Source organism: Crocodylus porosus, unplaced genomic scaffold (assembly GCF_001723895.1).
Source record: "Crocodylus porosus isolate Cpor-Errol unplaced genomic scaffold, CroPor_comp1, whole genome shotgun sequence".
NCBI classification, from domain to species: Eukaryota; Metazoa; Chordata; order Crocodylia; family Crocodylidae; genus Crocodylus; species Crocodylus porosus.
This window is the reverse complement of record NW_017728951.1, coordinates 11,676,695-11,685,766: the sequence shown is the minus strand read 5'-3', so window position 1 is coordinate 11,685,766 and position 9,072 is coordinate 11,676,695. Positions and strand designations below refer to the sequence as shown.

The following is a 9,072-nucleotide window of genomic DNA, read 5'->3' as shown; positions in this document are numbered from 1 at the left end:
CCTCACATAGATCTCTCCTTTTTCCATGACGCCTTAGTACCAAGTCAAGAGACAGGAATAAAATTAAATATGCAATGTAAATGACCATGGGTGGATCTAGGGATTTGAAAAGGGAGGATTGTAGATGGTATGGTGCATCATCACATATAACACAATGTGCATTTTTATTAAGTTAAAAAGAAAGAAGAAGCTTTACTAATAACCTAGTGGCACAGACCTGTATTATTACTTAGTTTAAAATCAGAGAAAAATAAACCCAAATTTATTGGAATGTGCAAGTTGTTGCTAAATCATATATTATGCATTAAAAATCACAACAAACAATGCAAAAAATTATCAAAACATGTTGTTTCATTAGTCCTGCAGTCACTGGAATTAAATGGACATCTCTTTTTCATATTCGTAAAACAAAATCTTAGGCATCTTGACAGTGCATCCAGTGCCTTACAGAAAGTTAATACCACATCAGAGTTAATGGCTGTAGTTAAAACAGTCATCAGGAGCATGAAATAGGAGCTACATGCTGCTGTCTGTTAGCCAGGGGGCTAACAGACAGCAGAATTACAGAAGAAGGGGTAGCTCAATTAGCTGAACATCAAGACCATTAAAAAAAGGAGAGAGGGTCATTAACACCTGTGCAATTAAGAATTTAGAAGGAACCATGTAGATTATAATAACCATGTGGTCAAATGATTTAGGTCACTGCTACCTGAATGGAAATGCTGCTGGCACTGTCAGGCGGCTGATTGTAAACTTCCCAAAGAGGAGGTACAATTGCAACACTTCCCCCTTCCCTCTTCCCCCTGTGCTCCCCACCCCTGCCAAGGATCTGCTCCTGCATTTGACTATCTGGGGTATCAGCAAAACATCCATGGGTTTTATCTTCCCTGTATCTATCTTCACTTTTTCAATTGTAAGTTCTTTGAGGCAAGAATTCTCTAACATTCTGTATTTGTACAGGGCCTAGCACAAAAAGACCCTGAGCTAGCTTTTTCCCTAGGTAACAATAAAAACATGATTATTAACAAGACCCAGGCAGATTGTTTCCTAATTTAAATAGATTCTAGCCTCAGACACACCAGTGTAAACCTTTTGATTCACATACATTTAAATTTGGACGCAATATGACACAAAACCCACCAGAAATAGTACAACAGGGACATAATTAGAATATGAACTAAATTCTTTCCTCATTTAAAGTCAAGCACCTAGCTTGCATTGAAGTCCATGGGTCAAAACCTGCTGTCATTTTCAGAGGTTTAATTTCCTGTAACAGAACACTGGATTTGGCCCATGGAAGTAAGGGAAAATGGCTGGTGATTCATACAGCTCTCTTTCCACCTTAACTCAGCAGAAAACTTAAGTATTTGGAGCATTCAGTCTAGATAGAGGTATTGAATTTATTTATCTTGATTGTGTTGCATATTTCTGTTGGGTTGGAGCTAATAAAAGACTAATCAATTATTTAAAGCATGCACCTAAATTCTCATGATGTTTTAAGTCCAGGACTGAGATTCGGGAAACCCACGCTCAACTACCAGCTGAAATTCAACAAATCAAATACCAAGGAACTAAAAGAGTGGAACGTAGAGCTACAAAGGACATACCTGAGCCATTTTTACAGTATGAAGTAAGCAAGTAGTAAAGGACATTCTTCAAAATCAGTCTTAAGAAGGTAGGAAATCAACACATTCTGTCACTCCATATTGAGAGGTTAGAGAAGATATGGACTATGTGACCTGGGGACAAAAGTACGAAATGTTAGCAGTAAGATCAGGTAGAATTATGATATCACTGACTCATCTCTACACATATACTCATCAGAAAAAAAGACACAGCATCATATAGAAAGACATAGATTATAGAATATTTCTGGATCTTGGAAGACAGTTGAAAAAAGGGGAAGTCCAAGTGATTTTTCTCAGATATCCTTCTAGTCCCCAAAACAAGGAAAAGAAGGAAAATAAAATTTGTAAGCTGAACAGTTGACTTCATGACCGTGCACAGCCAGAGGTTTTGATTTTGTGGAATATCGGGCAGTGGGACTAATAGTCTCAAGTGAAGATGAGTTTATCTGGAGCTGGTAGAAGGACTAATGGGTTTTAAATAGGGCTAGGAAGATTATGGGTGAGGCTCATCAGTAGGAAAAGTATGGACATAAGTGCATGACTAGAGACAGGGAGTTCTTTCTAAGAAGAGCTGAGTCATAATTCCATATCAAAAAGAAAACTCCTTCAGCTTTTAAAGCACAGCAGTCCTTTAGTCACCTGCACCCCCTTCTATTTCCTAATGGTAATGAAAGTCAAGATCTTACCCCAGAGTCCAGAACAATATACCAAGACTTAAACCTCTCCCTAATCTGGGATTTGCTAATTCTTAGTCCCTTTACCTTCAAGCCCCTCACTTCCTTTTCTTCAGGGGTGGGGAGAAGAGTCAAGGGGAAACCAGGCTACCCCTGTCTTCTAGGACTCCAGCTCAGGGGACCCATGTTAAGCAGCGGATGAATGTTCTTTACTACCCTTGATGCTTCACTACTTGTAGCTAATCAGTACTAAATGCAAAGTGCAGAAAAGCCATTCAGAGTAACAACCAGAAGTCAGGAACCCCTTCCTTCTGAAATACTGTCCACTTCAGTGATCCACTCCCTCTGCCTGAACAAAAGATGAGCTCCAAGAAGAGAGATTGAGGGTCCTATGGCCCTGAAGCCTAGACTGTGAGTGGTTAGGGCACTTTATTGTGCCATGGGGAGGCAGGTTCAAATGCTTGCAGGTGAGGAGGATTATTGGCCAAGTGTCCTAACCACTAGACATCTGGGTTGAAGGATGGCTGGTCTCCTTCTCCTGTCAGTTATCAGGCTGTCACTTTCTGCTCCAAGGGGAAATAAAATCTGAAACCTGTGGAAGTGCCAGAAATTGTAGTTAGGTGACTACATAAGTGTTAATTAGGTACATAAAATTGAAATAGGAGTTTCAGCCTTTCAATCTGTTTAGTTTATCAAAAAGAAGACTAAAAGAAGACTTGACTGAAGTGGCCAAACACTGACAGAGAGGATAAAATGCAGGGTAGTAAAGGGCTCTTCAGTGCACTAGAGAAAGGTGTAACAAGAAACAATTCCATATTTTGGAAGTGGAAGCTAGACAAGTTTTAAAAAGGCAAGAAGGCACAAATTCCCAACAGTGTAGATGATTAGCTGTTGGGACAAGTACTAAGGGAAGTGATGGACTCTCCACCTTTGATGTTTGCAGATCAAAACAGGATACTTTTCTGGAATGTCAACCAAACATGAGTTTCTGGGCTTCATATAGGGAGAACAGGGTAAACTGTAATGGCCTAAGACAGAGCTGTCCAACTTCTCAGTGGCTGCGGGCCATCTGATGGAGGGGAAGGATGGGGAGCACACAATCATGCAAGACAAGGGCCCCCCCGCACCCTCCCAGGTTGCATGGCACAAGCAGGCAGCCCTTTCCCACCCCACTGCTGTACTACACACATGGGCAGTAGGCCTGTGCGAAGCGGCAAGTATTCGCTTTGGATTCAGATTCGGCCAGTTCAAAGGAGATTCAAGTTACTGTACCAATTTGATTCGACTGAATCAAAAGATTTGGCGTCACTTTGGAGATTTGGCCATAGACTAAACAGGCAGCTGACACAGCTGCCTTCAGCTGGTAAGTCTGTTGGGACTGGGGGAGGGAGATATTGGGGTTGGGGCTGGGACAAGCAGCCCAGCCAGAGCAGGGGGTGCAGGACTTGGGAAGGGGTGTGGGGAGCATGGGATGCAGGTGTGGTAGCGCTTGGAGTGGGGGCTCTACCCTGCTGATGCTGCTTGCCCAGCTGGGGCAGGAGAGGCAGGATGTGTGCATGGCTCGTTCCAGGTGGAAGAGGGCAAGTGGCAGCAGGGCATAGCCCCCACTCCCAGCTCTGCCGCACCCACATCCCATGCCCCCCCATACCGGCTGGCAAGTGGTAGCAGGGCAGACCCCCTGCTCCCATCATTGATACAGGCGCGGCAACACTGGGAGTGGGAGCTATGCCCTGCTGCCACTTGCCCCCTTCCTCCTGGAGTAAACCATGCCTACATCGCACCTCCCCTGCCCCCTACACCAGCTGGGTAAGCAGCAGCATGGCATAGCCCCCACTCCCAGGGGTGCCGTGCCTGCATCAGTGCTGGGAGTGGGGACTCTGTGCTGCCGCCACTTGCCAACTGGAGCAGGAAGGCAGGCGCTGCCGCCACTTGCCCAACTAGCTTGGGGGGGCATGGGATGCAAGCACAGCAGCACTGGGAATGGGAGCTGTGTCCTGTCACTGCTTGCCCAGCTGGAGCAAGCAGTGCAGGGGGTGGGTGCTGTAACCACTTGCCAGCTGGCACAGAGGGGGTACAGGATGTGGGTGCAGCAGCGCTGGGAGTGGGGCCTATGCCCTGTCGCTGCTTGTCCCCTTTCACCCAGAACAAGCCACGCCCACATCCCGCCCCCCCTTGCCCCAGTTGGGCAAGTAGAAGGGCAGAGCCTCCGCTCTGAGCGTTGCAGCACCCACATCCCATGCCCCGCCCCTCCCTGAGTCCCACACCCCCTGCCCTAGCTGGGCAGCTTGTCCCAGCCCCAATCCATCCCTCCCCCATGTCCCTTCCCTCCCCCCTTCCCCCAACCCTAATGGACTTACCAGCTGGAGGCAGCTGTGTCAGCTGCCTGTTTAGACTATGGCGGAATCACCAAATCTTCTCTGAATCTTTTTCCAAATCAATTCGGATGCTTTGAATCAATTTGGAGCGTTTAATTGGTCTCCCAATTTGATTCTGATTTGGAGATTCAGTCTCCGAATCAGGCCAAATTTCCTCCAAATTGAATACCAAAGCTTCTCACAGCCCTAATGGGCATCCCCTTTCCCTGCTCCATCATGTGCATGAGCAAGGGACCCCCTGCCTATTGCTTCACCATGTGCAGGCAGGCACGTCAACAAATCCCCTCTTCCCTCAACTCAGCAGCTGCAGACTTCTCTATTGTACTGTGCCAATGGATTACAGTGTGCAACACCAGCCTTTGAGGTAGGCACAAGAAATGAAGCTGGAGGGAAAGCCCAGAGCCTGTGGCTGCTGCTGCAGACAGTGATGAGGGAGCAGCAGCCAGGTAGAAACCAGGAGGTTACAAATCAACCTTTTGCGGAATACATGTAGCCTGTGAGCCACCAGTTGGACAGCCCTGGCCTATGATATATAGGACATCTATTATGTGACCGTTAGGTCTTCAGCTCCATAAATCAAATGCTTAACTTTAAGCATATGTTTAAATCATACTAATGTGCTTTGTAACGAAGTTCCATTAATGATATTAACAGTGGGAGAAGGATCATTCATATGTACCTTAAATTTTATTTACCAACAAATCTTTAAACAAGAAAAAAGCTTTCCAGGGAACCAAAACTGCATGCAGTTTACGTCTCCATAGTATCCACCACTTGTGTTTAGCAAAGATGGAAAACCTTGGTGGAAAACTCCTAAATCTTACAACTCCCAAGCCAAGAAGTTCTTAAATTTGGCTTGACTATAATCCTATGATGTAGCTGTCTCAGTTATTGTGAAGTTGTTTTTTCAAGCATTTTAACTAGGGCAGCAAGTGTGAATGCCAACCTCTTGACACAGTCACAAATTTGTAGCTTTTATCCTAACCAGATTCTTTTTTAAATGATAACCCTGAATTGAATTATGAGAATTTCTTTTGATTTATTTACAGTAGTTCTACAGCATTCCTCAGAAAACAACGTTTTCTTTGCTAGACTGAGAGACCAGTTATCTAATGATGATTTATATTGTTGTAAAAGACACTTTCTAGTACTGTTATGCCCAAGCAGTGGGACAGCTCAAAAAGCTGCATATATGAAATATGGTTCCAGGCTCCCTTCTTGAGAAATTACATTCTAGTCTCAAGGTTGCAGTTTTTTGTTGCAGACAGCACTCCACTGATGGTTATTTGTTTTTGCCATTTTAACAGGATTCAAATACAAGAGATGAATGGAAAACATATTTCATGGGCTTGAAGGCTCGTGAAGAATGCAGACTTAATCTGAACATGTAGTATTATTTGCTGCGTGTCACCATGTGTTTGGATGCTGTCAGTGAGTAGTGCCCCATAACCACTTTAATTTAATTGGAAAAAAGTAGTATATATTTAATTTAAAGCCTGACGTTACAAAATATTTTCACATAACAGAGAGCCCATTGAAATCAGTCAGTGACCTACTATTAACTTCAGTGGGTTGGATCAGGCACTGTATACATATCGGGTCTGAAGGTGGTTTTGGACTGTGCCAAAAATGGGTATGAAACTGTTTTGTTCAGTGTGTCAATGATCCATCACTAAAAGACAAAGAATTCTACCCCTCAGATTTTAAAACCTTCCTGTTCAATTCACATAGGCTAAACACATTTTTACATGACATACTTTCTATGTCTACCATTGAAAATTTATACTATGTCTCTTAATGAATCACTTCTTAAGAGAGAGCCACTTGAATGTGCCATGTAGGAAACCTGATCTAAGCTCTCATACACTTGGACACATCTTTTTAAAAAAAGGTACCTTTACATTTCAGAAATATATGGTTCACCCAAACTACTCAGATTGGATTTTATTACTGGGCATAGGGACCAAATTTTAATAAGTTTAAGTGAGCTGTCTATGTAATAGTAACAAGAATTATACATTATATACTAAGGGCCTGGTTCTCCATCTTGTATACTAGTTTATACTAGAGCTAGATGGGAAACAGTTTTTCTATCATGAAAAAGTTTTTGAGATTTCAGAAATCTTCCATTCTATGATGGGATGAAACCAGGGCTTTCAAATGACAAAGTAGAGATAATCAGAGAGCCAGAGAGATTCAAATACTCATCCCACCCCAGAAAAGTCAATTGGTACTCACCTCAGATGAAGCCAAATTCTGTTTCAATGAATTTATACAAAGTGAAACAGGTCTAACAGAATACACTGAGAGTGACTAAGCCTAGATAAGCCCATAACCTGTTGGTCATAGCCTTCCACCAGGAGGATGGAGACGAAGGGCAATTCCTTGGGTCAGAGTCAACAACAGAGGCATAACTTCAATATTGGCACCTTGGGCAGGATAGGGGACCATGGATGGGGAAAGGAGTGCTTACCTTAGAGGCTGGCAATTATTTTGGCTGGTGGGCCACATAATGAGTTTTGGTGAGCTGTCAAGGGCTGCACAGATAAAATTTTCAGAAGCAGGAGTAGTTGAGCAGTACCTAGGTAGCTGCAGCAGCAGTGAGAACAGCCCCACCAGGAAGTTGTGTGCATTGGCTGGGACCAGGGTGGTGCTGTTGGCAGGTGAAGGCTGCGTCCCTGATACAACCTTAAAGGGAGTAAGAAGTCAAGAGAGATCCTCTCCCATTTCAACGTAAGTGGTCTAAGCACAATAATTCAACCAAGTAAAGTCATTAATAATTCAAGTAGGGTATTTCTTGAAAACCCTTAAACTAGATTTACTTAAGTCCTTAGCTTTATGGTTGTCTCCCGCAGGGCCTATACCAGAGAATCCTCCTCAGGCAAGATAAAGAACTTTTATGACTTCTCTTTTGCCCCTATGAGGTGTTATTATTCCCACTTGACAAGTGGGGAAAATGAGTGCCAAAAACATAAAGTTAATTATGCAAGATCACACCATGAATCAGCATATGAAACTTAAATAGAAACCTGGAGGCCTTTGCTGATTCATGGTCCTTTGCTGACTCACAATCCTCTGCTTTAACCTCTAGATAAACTCCCACCCAGAAGAGCATTTGTTTGTGTGCAGTGTGCCAAATTTTATTCTTGTTTGATAAGAAAAATACAATGCAAAACAGTTCGTTACTGAGGTAAGATTTAACTTTCATGCACATTTCTATGTTTCCCTAGGGAGCCATAAATTAGAGTTGTGTGTTTATGAGAGCGGAGGTAGCACTGCATTCTAACTCTGATGTGTAGTATAAAAGACAGAAAAGGCTCATGGGGTTGAAGGCTTTTGATGGACTCAAATAGGATTCTTTCACACTAAAAGCTGATGCCTAACTTTATTTTGATGGTATTTTCAGAAGAAAGCAAGAAAAACATTTTGTCCATCTAAATGTTTGAATGGGTGGGGTGTTTGTGTGTGAGGGCAGGGGCAGAATTCAGATAGTGATGAAATGAACTTGGGCTCCTGAAAGCTTTTTCTACACACACACACATATTTATATACATATATTTTGGTTAGTCTACGATTAAGGAAGCAGCTAGTTAAGACTTCTGCTTTTAGCTACATTTCTTCTTGGAATATATATTATTAGCTCATACCCCAGTTTTCTCTCTCCCATTTGACTATTGAATCTACCTGGGTGTATCTACATGTGAATTTAAGTGTGCTTAAATTTAATGTGCCTTAAGCTAATGTGCATTAAGTATTTTTGGCAGGTGTCTACACGTGGTGGGATTTGGGATTAACTTTAGTTCCAAATCATGCCAGCCCTGTGGCTACCAGGGGGAGCTCCAGCCTCTGGACACATGGTTGCCAGAACTTGGCATCCATGCTGAAGGCAGAGCCATTGGCCAACACTTAGCAGCCATCTTGAAAGCATACCCACCTCACTGTAACCTCTAGGTTAACGCTTCTTGTGTCAGAGCAGCAAAGTGGCTGAAACACAGGAAATACATGCCTGCCCTGCTCCTGCTGCAGCTGCACTTCCCAGTCCTGGCTGCCCCAGCTCCTGGCCCTGGCATCCAGGGACAGGGTCCTCCACTCCTCAGGGTGCTGCAGCTGTCCTTCTTGCCCACCACCATTCTGGCCATCCTGTGCCATCCACCCACTCTGGCTGCCTGCTGGTACATAGCCTTCAGGGGCCCCCCACCACTGCACAGCTACTGCCACAAGCCATGGTGACCATGGGCTCCAGGACACCCCTGCCAGGGCTGCCATCACCCTCCTGACCTACCATCCTCACTACCTCTTAGCCTGCTATGCTGCAGGAATGGGATGGCAACCAGTAGGTTGACACACTCTGGATCACCTGGTCCACCTTTGAAAACCAGCTGTGCCAACTCCAGC

The 9,072-nt window shown here is 44.0% G+C and overlaps 1 long non-coding RNA gene across 1 annotated transcript in view; it reads right to left on the bottom strand.

The window, feature by feature from the left end:
• Positions 1-206: 206 nt before the first annotated feature.
• Positions 207-9,072, bottom strand: part of LOC109324356 — a 17,395-nt gene continuing 8,529 nt past the window's right edge. Inside the window, exons 2-3 of the long non-coding RNA XR_002104910.1 lie at positions 4,913-4,919; positions 207-217 (exon numbers count right to left, since the gene is read on the bottom strand). This is a non-coding gene — a long non-coding RNA (uncharacterized LOC109324356). The remainder of the gene's footprint in view (positions 218-4,912; positions 4,920-9,072) is intronic.